At 44.8% G+C, this 10,144-nt stretch overlaps 1 long non-coding RNA gene across 1 annotated transcript; it reads left to right on the forward strand.

Moving 5' to 3' along the window:
* The first annotated feature begins 2,151 nt into the window (after nucleotides 1-2,151).
* Nucleotides 2,152-8,795, forward strand: LOC115837976. Its single transcript, XR_004033035.1, has 3 exons — nucleotides 2,152-2,765; nucleotides 2,866-3,118; nucleotides 6,926-8,795. It is a non-coding gene; the product is annotated as an uncharacterized LOC115837976 (long non-coding RNA).
* The last annotated feature ends 1,349 nt before the right edge of the window (nucleotides 8,796-10,144 follow it).

The following is a 10,144-nucleotide window of genomic DNA, read 5'->3' on the forward strand; positions in this document are numbered from 1 at the left end:
CTCATGTAACAGTGGAGAAGTTAACACGTCTAGAATACGTTGGCCAATCCACACATCTTGAATACCTTTCATTTCACAAAGGAGAGTCCACTTCTAATATTCATTGTACTTATTAACGATGAACTAATTTAAACAATAAAAATCCATTTCTGACATTCACTGTGCTAATTAACAAAGCCTCAGGTATTCAGGGAGACATCGATCAAAGAAGCACTTAAAGTGGCTGCCTCTGGAGTGTGTCGTTATCTGATAAAATACTAGCTCACTACCCTGGAGTAGAATTTTCCATTAGAGCAACTGACTGCCCTTAGAGTAAAAGCAGAAATGAACCAGCACACACATAATATCCCTGTCTCTACCTCACTGGAGTATTTAAAGTAAATTGGAGACATCTAAACGGCTCTCATTTAGATAAGCTTGTCTTTGTGGTCTTAGATGCTTACTCTCTGATCTTGTCCAATCATGCTGTCTTATGGATTATTTGGTTGCAAGGGACAGAAACATACCTGGACTAGCTGGAGTTTAATGGGGGTTACTGTATGGATCCAAGGATTTGACAGGCAACCTCCAGATACCAAGGTTGACAATGAAGGCTCAGAGTGGAACGAGGATGTTGGGATCCCAAACGTTCCCTGCCTCTCTCATGAGGCCACAGTCTTTCTCTTCTCTTTGCTTGTCTGTGTGTCTGTTCCTGTCTTCCTCTTCTCTCTTGCCTTTTCCATTTCCTCATTGGCACACTTCCCCACTCCTGAGTCTATATAGCCACTGAGTTGGAGCACTCTTCATCACTGAAACATCACCAGGTCTCTTAGGTCAATGTCTTGAAAGAGAAAAAAACCAAAGAGAAAGTGTGACAGGCACAGCCCTGCCTATGGCCTGGGGTCTTTTGGGTTAGAGTGTTCAGTCATCTGTGTACAGGGTGTGATAAGAGCAGGGTAAATGAGGCCGGGCACGTGATACACGCGTGTAATCTCAGCACTTTGGGAGGCTGAGGTGGGCGGATCGCTTAAGGTCAGGAGTTTGAGACCAGCCTGGCTGACATGGTGAAGCCCCATCTCTACTAAAAATACAAAAATTAGCCCGGTGTGGTAGTGCATGCCTGTAGTCCCAGCTACTCCTCAGGAGGCTGAGACAGGAGAATTGCTTGAACCTGGGAGGGGCGGAGATTGCAGTGAGCTGAAATCACGCCACTGTACTCCAGCCTGGGTGACAGTGAGACTCTGTCTCAAAAAAGAAAAAAAAAAGAGCAGGGTAAATGAGAGTCCTCTTTGGGGCTGTAGAAGGACAAATTACCCCAGAAAAGGATGAAGATAGGGAGGCTCTAATCACCATCACGCTGCAGTCCTACTTACTGGGAGTATATCATCTTTCTAGAAAATTCCTTGACTTGCACAGGTGCACACATGTACACCATGCATAGTCAATTAAACCAATCCAAGAATTACTTGGAAAGCTACATAGTTAAATTATTATTTTTAAATTTATGATATTCAAATGTACACATAAGGTGGTTTCCTAGACTCAGCTCATAAAGAAATGTCTTCTTATCTCTCTCTGAGACTCCATTTGCTACAAATACCACCTTCTCGGCTGTAATTCAAGGAGGTCAGAATTGACTTTCCTGGTGATGGCCACTTCCACCAATCTGGGTACCACCCAGTAGCCATGGCTAGAATGGCACGGTCTGTCCCTCATAGACATTGTCAAAGGCTGTGAGTCAAGTAACTCATGACCAAATCTAGTCTACAGTGAATTCTCCAAGGAAACTCCAGCCTCTATCCCAACTGTAGCAACTGGACCACAACATCGGCTATCAGCCCAGGGATTTGATTCATGAAAGCAAAGCTGTCCTCCAGCCTGAGTACATAGAAACCTCATATTGTTCTCAATGTTTCCTGTCACGCTTGTTTGCATCTCTTACAATTTCCCAGGGACACTGGTGTGTCAACTAATCTTATCAGCCAGGCGTCTGTAAGCAGGCATGGCAATAAAGCAAACAGAGCCCTGTGTCCAGTTTGTAGGAGCCTGTCCCTTCTGCCCAGGGCAGAGACAGGACTCTGTCCAGGCCTGGGGGAGGCTCTCTCTGGTCCCTGGAGTCCTTTCCCTCTGGCTTCCTATCCCTTTAACAGGGGCAGAGCCTTTATCCCCAGTCAGAGGAAATGCAGAAACTGGAGATGCCTCAGGCAGACAGGATTTTGCCTAATGAAAAGCCTCAGAAATGCTTGAAGAGAAAAGTCTTGTTGATCCTACACAGACCCCACCCCCACCCCCACTTTATTAGGGGTAGGAACAAGCAAGACCTGAGTGCCTTGGGCAAGTATCCTTAGGCCAGTAGTACTGCCCTTGCCCCATGGCTGGCCCCATTGACAAATAAGTCCCAGACATTTTTGCCCTGTTCATGGCCTCCACCCAAACCCAAACTCACCCCACTCTCCATTTTCTCTATTTCCAGTTGGTGCTGAACCCCAGTTACCTGTTACTTAGAGCCTCACTCTTCTCCTTCAGCTCTGTAGGTCTCTCCAGCTCTCATTCTGCTGTTTCCCTCTAATTCAGATTTACAGTCTCCCTTTGGGTCCTGTACTTCTCATCTTCCCCAATCCTGACCTGCTCCTGGAACCCTAACTCTAAGATGGGACTTTGTGGCTGGCAACTCCCACCAGGTCTCCCACAGACCCTCAGATCAGGAGCCTCTGAAACACAGAAAAGTAAATTGGAACGGAATTCATGCTACACCATGGTGAAGAAGAGGAACTCTAGCAAAATCTGTAAGCAGCATATTTTCTTGTCTCCATGGAGCACCCTAAGTGCAGAACCAGAATGCTCTGAGAGTTTGACAGTGGTGCTTTCTAATCTCCTCTCACTCAGGTAGACCGGAAAAATGAAACGTTTCTGTACTCGGCCTGACAGGGCTCCCTGCGGACATCAGAGGCAGCCCCCAGCGGATGGGACAAACATGGTGGGCATGCACTGTAGGTTCCTGGTTTGGCCCTTCTACTGAGGTGGGAGAGCTGGAAAGTCCGCCATTTGTACCACTTGGGTTCCAGGTGTGAGCATCTCCGTAATACTCGGGCACGATAATGTCACCTAGAACCGGCTTGAGCCCATTCCTCCAAGACAGGTGAGACATTTACACTCTTGCTGCCCACCCCACCTCCCCGATCATCAGCCATTTTCCTTAGGGGTCCTCTCGCCTCAGAGGCACTGGTCAGGGCTGATTTAGGATTCTGCCTTCACGATCCCCTTTCCCAGGCCTTTCCCTAGAATCCCCTGGGGGTTGGGGCTTTTTTATTCTCCCCAAACAAAGCCCCTAAAAGAGACCCCTGAGATTAAAACACCAAAGATCTTGTCCCCCATCTCTGACAGCCAAGAGCACCCAGGCCCCATTCCTTCCTGATAACCAAACCCCTCCCACCTGCTCAGTGATTGACAGTGCGATTTCTTATTATAGCAGCAAACCAATGAACCAAAGGAGGAATAAAATGGAACCAGATTGAATTCTCAGTTCTGTAGGTTCTTCTGCTCCACCTCTGCCACACACAAACATCTTTGTCCAGTTACTTTTCTTTCCAGTGATTATGGGGGAAGGAATAAGAAGCAACACTAGGAGATGGGATCACCATTCTATTTAAGAGGACAAATGTGCTGTTTATCTGTTTTATTTTATTATTTATTTATTTATTTATTTATTTATTTATTTTTGAGATGGAGTCTTGCTCTGTCACCAGGCTGGAGTGCAGTGGTGCGACCTCGGCTCACTGCAATCTCTGCCTCCTGGGTTCAAGTGATTCTCCTGCCTCAGCCTCCCGAGTGGCTGGGACTAGAGGCACCAGCTAATTTTTGTACGCTTAGTAGAGACAGGGTTTTACCATGTTGGCCAGGATGGTCTCCATCTCTTGACCTCGTGATTCACCTGCCTTGGCCTCCTAAAGTACTGGGATTATAGACGTGAGCCACTGCGCCCAGTCTGTTTATCTATTTTAAATTAATTCTTAATTGACAAAATTTGGTATATATTTATTGTGTACAATATGGACAAATGTGCTATTTATGTATGTAAGTGCTCTGAATAGTGCAATAATTGAGGACAGAGGGGCTGCCAGAACCCAGACTGGAGCCAAATCACCTGGGATTGAATCCTGTCTCTATCACTTCCTAGATTTGGAAACTTTGGCAAGTTTCCCAACTTCCCTGTGCCTCAGTTTCCCCACCTGTAAAATGGGGGGTGTAGATATTAGTACAACTGTCTCACAGTGTTGTTGTGCGGATTAAGGAGTTATTCTATATTAAGCACGTAGAACAGTATCTGGCAATGGAAAGCACTGTATAAATGCTTGCTCTTATTATAGATAGCTGTGATATAATATTTCTATTTCTGTCACTATATACTTGGTTATCATAGTTTGTATTATAAGTGGGGAGCAAGTCTAATTTATAGTTTATTTATAATGAATGCCCAGCTACTTCCAAAAGATATTTAAAGTAGCTGAACAATGACAGTCACTGGAAAATTCATCATTTAGGGTCTTATTTGTAGTTCTTTTATAGAGGATTATAATTTTTTATCTCAAGGGAAAAGCTGCCCTTTTTTGTTTGTGTGTTTACACTTGTGGGGTAGTGGAAAGCGTCTTAAACCATAAACAAGGAGACCTTGATTGTAAAAAAGAGAATGCTGGAGGCGCCCTGTGACTTTTTGAGGAATGTAAGAATACCGTTTTGAGCACCTACCATGTGCCAGGACTCACTACTTCACCCAGATGATCCTCTTTGATTCTCACAATCTGTTCTGCAATGGAGAGGCACTCTTTCCCTCACTTTTGGATGAGGAAGCAGGATCAGGGAGCTTAAGTAACCTGCCCAGAGTCACAAAGCAAGTGCTTGGAGGAGCGGGGCTCAAGGCCAAGTCCAATGCCAAAGTGCACATGCTTCCTGCTCTGCAACTGCCTACCCTATAATTGGATGAGACTCTGGACCACCTCCTCCAGACCACCTAAGCCTCAGGTTCTGTGGACTAAAAATGAGAGTAACTGGTACCTTCTGACTCTTCACATCTGGATGAGGAAAGATAAGCCCCATTGCCCAGATAGCAAGCAATTTAACCTGGATACCAAGCCTTTTAAGCACGGAATTCATATCCATTTTTGACAGGCAATAGAGGCTATAAACAATGAGCCTGACCTTAATTCAAATGCTAACTGATTATGTTTGACAAAAAAAATGTAAACAGGGCTTTAATTGATTCATGTGCTTACAACTGGTGTTTCGTTTATTATTGTCTTCTCTGTAATAGCCTCCATCTGGGATTTAGGAACTGGGTTGCTAGGCAGAATCTCTGCCACCAGTTTGAGTTCAGAGCCAACATGCCTTCGTTTATTCATTCATTTATTTAACAAGTTAATGGCACTGTGGCTTGCACTGGGCTACAGTCATGCACAAAACACACATGGTCCCTGCCCTCACAGAGCTCACAATCGGATGGGCTGTAAACAAATAACTTCATGAAGAAATACACAGTAAAAACATGTGGTAAAAACCATGAATAGGCCTAGCCCGGTGGCTCACACATGTAATCCCAGTGCTTTGGGAAGCCAAGGCAGGAGAATCGCTTGAGCCCAGGAGTTAGGAACCAGCCTGAGCAACACAGTGAGACCCTGTCTCTGCATAAAATTGTTAAACATTTAGCTGGGCATGGTGGCATGTGCCTGTAGTCCCAGTACTTGAGAGGCTGAGGTGGAAGGATTGCTTGAGCCCAGGAATTCGAGGCTGCAGTGAGTGAGCTATGATTGCACCACAGCACTCTAGGTCTGGGTGACAGAGAGAGATCCTGTCTCAATAAATAAATCAATAAAATCATGAATCAAGGAAAGGAGGTACTCGGAGGGAGGATGATCAGGAGTGGGGTCAGGGGAGGTCCCTCTAAAGCAGGATCTGTGAGTTGAAAAGGAGCCAGATGGGGGAAGCTGAGGGAAGGATGTTCCAGACAGAGGAAACCGTGCGGCGAAATCCCTGGGCTTGCAAGGCTTGGTGTCCTTGAGGAGACAGAGGCCGCTGTGGCTGGAGAGAGTGGGGGTGGGGTGAGTTGCTTGGGATGGGATAGTTAACAGGAAAGACAGGGAAAATAGAAACATTTTAAACAATACATGGGAACATACTTATTAAAATACAGAGTGTGGGAATAGTTTCACAACACATAATTTACAAAGACCCAGTTTCACAACACATAATTTACAAAGGAAAAAAAGTAGAGGGGAACCTACAGATTAAGAGACTTAAGAAGCCATATCAAAACTGTGGAGCAATGTACAGAGCCCTCATGCATTGTCGGAGGGATTGGACAATGGTGCTTGTTGGCAGTGGTGGCAATCTTGGACTTTGGGGTAACCATGTTGTGTCAGTGGACATGCCCCCCATCCTCATGCACCTCATTCACTTGTATGCTGAATAGTGTCTGTTATACAGTGAATTGTGTCCCCCCAAAAGTTATGTTGGAGTCCTAACCCTCAGAATATGTCTGTATTAGGGTTCTCCAGAAAAAGAGAACCAATGGGAAGATGATGATAGATAGACGGATGATAGATGATAGATAGATGATAGATAGATAGATAGATAGATAGATGATGATAGATAGATAGATAGATAGACAGACAGAGATTTATTTTAAGGATTTGTTTCATATGATTATGGAGGTGCAGCAAGTCCACAATCTGCAGGGCAGGCCAACAGGCTGGAGACCCAAGGAAAAGGCTGATGTTGCCGTTTGGGTCCAAAGGCAGTCTGCTGGCAGAATTCCTTCTTGCTCAGGGAAGGTCAATCTTTGTTTTATTGAGGCTTCAACTGATTGAATAAGACCTATGCACATTATAGAGGCAAAACTGTTTTAAAGACCACTGGCTTAAATATTAATTTCTTGTAAAAATTGACTTCACAGAAGCATCCTGAACAACGTTTGACCACATATCGGAGTATCATGGCCTAGCCAAGTTGACACACAAAATTAACCATCACATGGAATTAGAAAAGTCTGAGTGCAGTTGTTAAGGTGGGCACTAAGCCAATATGACTGGTGTCCTTATGAAAGGGGAGATTTGGATACAGAGACAGAAACACACACAGGGAGAAGCACACCATGTCTTCGATGAAGGTTGAGACCAGGGTGAGGACAGCAAACCACCAGGAGCTAGGAGAGAGGTGTGCCCAGATTCTCCGCACAGCCTTGAAAAAGAATCAACACCACCAACACCTTGATCTCAGACCTCAAGCCTCAAGAACTATGGGACAATAAATTTCTGTTGTTTAAGCCATCCAGCTTGTGGCACTTTGTTCAGTCTAGTGAACGAATATAGCTTTCCATAATCCAAACAGTACAGAAACAGAGAACAAGACACCAAACTCCTGGGCTCCAGAAGGCATTAGCCGGGCATAGACAGAAGAAAAATCTGAAAGAAGATGTGAGCAGGCAGCGCCCATTTCTACCTGCCTGCTCTCCACCCACATCCTCCCTGGTTTCTGGACTAACAGATAAAGCCCTCAGGCTGAGTGGAGAGAGGGGAGTTGAAGAGGGAGTAAGAGAGTTGGATGCAATGTGGAAGGCGTACATCCTCCCTATCCCCTGACAATAGCCAACTCACAGGGGCGGGAGTGTCTGGGGAGCACCTTTAAATGTGAGGATAAACTCCAGGGAGACTACATCTGATCCATTGTTGTGTGTCAGCAGTGGGTAGAAATGACGGCATCGCACATGGGGCCAGAGGCTATCCTGAGTTTTCCATATCCCTAAAGGGGTGTGTCAGCCATTAGAAAACATCCAAGGCTCCTGAGTGAGGACACACAGAAGATGCTTGGGAGACAGCAAGCCTGTGAGGCCTGGAGACCAGGATGAAGGGACCCTATGTGGGGAAGGTACAGCTCACGGTCAGGACTGCAGGAAGCCTGGGAGGACGCCATGGAGACCTGCAGGTCTCTGAGGCAAGGTGATGGTGTGTCGGAAGCAGCAGGCCAGCAGAGCACCAAGAAGGGGGTGCCCTCTCCCCATGCCCTCACCCAGCCCTCAACACTGTGTGGGCAAGTGGGAATTCAGCCGGACATCAGTGTCAACCTCAGAGATACAAGGAAAGAGGGCGAAGAAAATCTGAACTGTAACTCAGTTCTAAATCCAGATGCCCGGGAAGTTGCTGGATCTGACTAGGTTTACCTGAAAATAGCGAATTTGAGTTTTCCGCAATGGTTTGAGAAAGCTCAAGATGAAAAGTAAGGCCAGAAACAGGAAAAATAAAGTTATCGTTTGCCCACATAAGTCTGTGTTTTACGAAATTAATGCTTGTTATAATAGCTATTATTGAATGCCAACTTTATACCAAGAACTTTATAGATACCACCTCATTTAATTGATATGATTTTATGTGTATTACTATTCACATTATATAAAATTAGAGAGATTAAGTTACCTGACTGAAGTCACCCTCCTAATCATCAGTGCAGCTAAGATTTGTGTCTATACCTATACAACTCTAAAACATATTCTCGGGATTGGTGGGAAGTCTTTGCCTAGTACAGTATTTGCCCCACTGAATTTTAAGCCACATGTCAAGAGCATAGCCCTGGGCTTCCTTGCAGAGGATGGACTCAGACACCTTCCTGGGTCTTTCCTTCCCCAGGTGGATGGTGTTTGCATCATTACTTTCATTACTTTGCTTTCTCACTGTCATTTCTATAGTCTTGGCTTCACTTTCTCCTTCATCAGTCTATTCAGCTCTCTCTGGCTGGAAGATTTTTCTTGGAAGAGAAGACTGAAGCACAGTTGGTCCTCACCTGAGATGCAGCAGTCTGGCTTTTCCTTTCTAGTTTCCCTATTTTGTATTGCTACCATTTCTGGGTCGAAATATCTGCTTACTTCATCCATCCATTTCCGCTTTACTCCATCAGTTATTTTTTCAAGAAAAGCAATAGGTTTGGGAAAATACTAAGCTTCAAAACAAGTATAAGCTGATTTCCCACAGTCAAGATTAGCTTTCTCTGATGCCCACAGATCAATTTTTCCTTCTGTGCTGGACAAGATGTATCTTGGACATGAGTGAGATAGAAGTTGGCCCCATTTTCTTTCTTTTTACTAGGAAGAGGCTAAGTAACACTCATACAAGCACATAGCCGGTAGTTTGTGGAGTTAGGATTCAAACTTGGGTCCACTTAACTGCAAAGTCAGTACTGTTCCTTTTCTACCACCCCACTTTTCCAAAGGGTTTCCTTACTTCCAACTATATCCACAAGCAAAAAGTCATGCATAGGGCATCTCCTCTGTAGAAGAATAATATTCAAAAAGATGTACAAATTTAAATATCAGTCTCATTAGATGATGATACCTTCACACATGTGTAGATCCACGCACAGATATATTTGAGGGGCCGCTTTAAGCACTGTTGGCAGAGCTTTCACTTTCTATCATCTTCCAGATCAAAGCTCCCCAAAGCAGAGGATCTCAGGAAAGCCACCTATGTACTGTGCCCTTGGGAGTTCTGTGATGACAATGATGATCATGTCCAAATAGCTAGTGGCCATCCACTCCCACTCCTCAGGCCCTTCCTCAGGACTGTCCAGCCATGGTGATTTGCCTGTTCAGTAGCCACTGTCCTCCACAACCAGATTTTTGTCAGAAAATATCTATATTCTCACATTATCTGTTGAGGGACAGAGGTGGCATTTTGGAAGATTGATTGGCAAGTTCTAAGAGATGGTCAGTGAAGCAATTATAGCGGAAGATGTTGTCTGCACGTGAAAGTGCTTCCTGTAAAGCAGTACATGCAGATCAGTCATTGGCTGCTGCTTCTATGTTCCTCCTATTATTATTAACCACACTTTAAGAGTAGGAGAAAGATAGCAGAGCTGAAGAGCCAGAGGACTGGCAGCCGTTCTTGAACCTCTGCTAACTGGTTTGTGAGCTCGGCAAGTCATTTAAACGGTCTTCTTATCTAGAAAATGCAAAGCTTGTGTAGCTTTGCATTTAGAAGATCTCTGTGGTCCTTCCTTGCTTTTATCTAGTTGCTTGAGGAAACCCCATGAGTATAATCAACTAGATGTCCAGAAAACTTTTAATTACTGGCAGCTCTATTAGGAGCCCAGTGGACAAAGAGTTTTCTTATTTTTAATATAGTAG

Source organism: Nomascus leucogenys, chromosome 13, assembly GCF_006542625.1.
Source record: "Nomascus leucogenys isolate Asia chromosome 13, Asia_NLE_v1, whole genome shotgun sequence".
NCBI classification, from domain to species: domain Eukaryota; kingdom Metazoa; phylum Chordata; class Mammalia; order Primates; family Hylobatidae; genus Nomascus; species Nomascus leucogenys.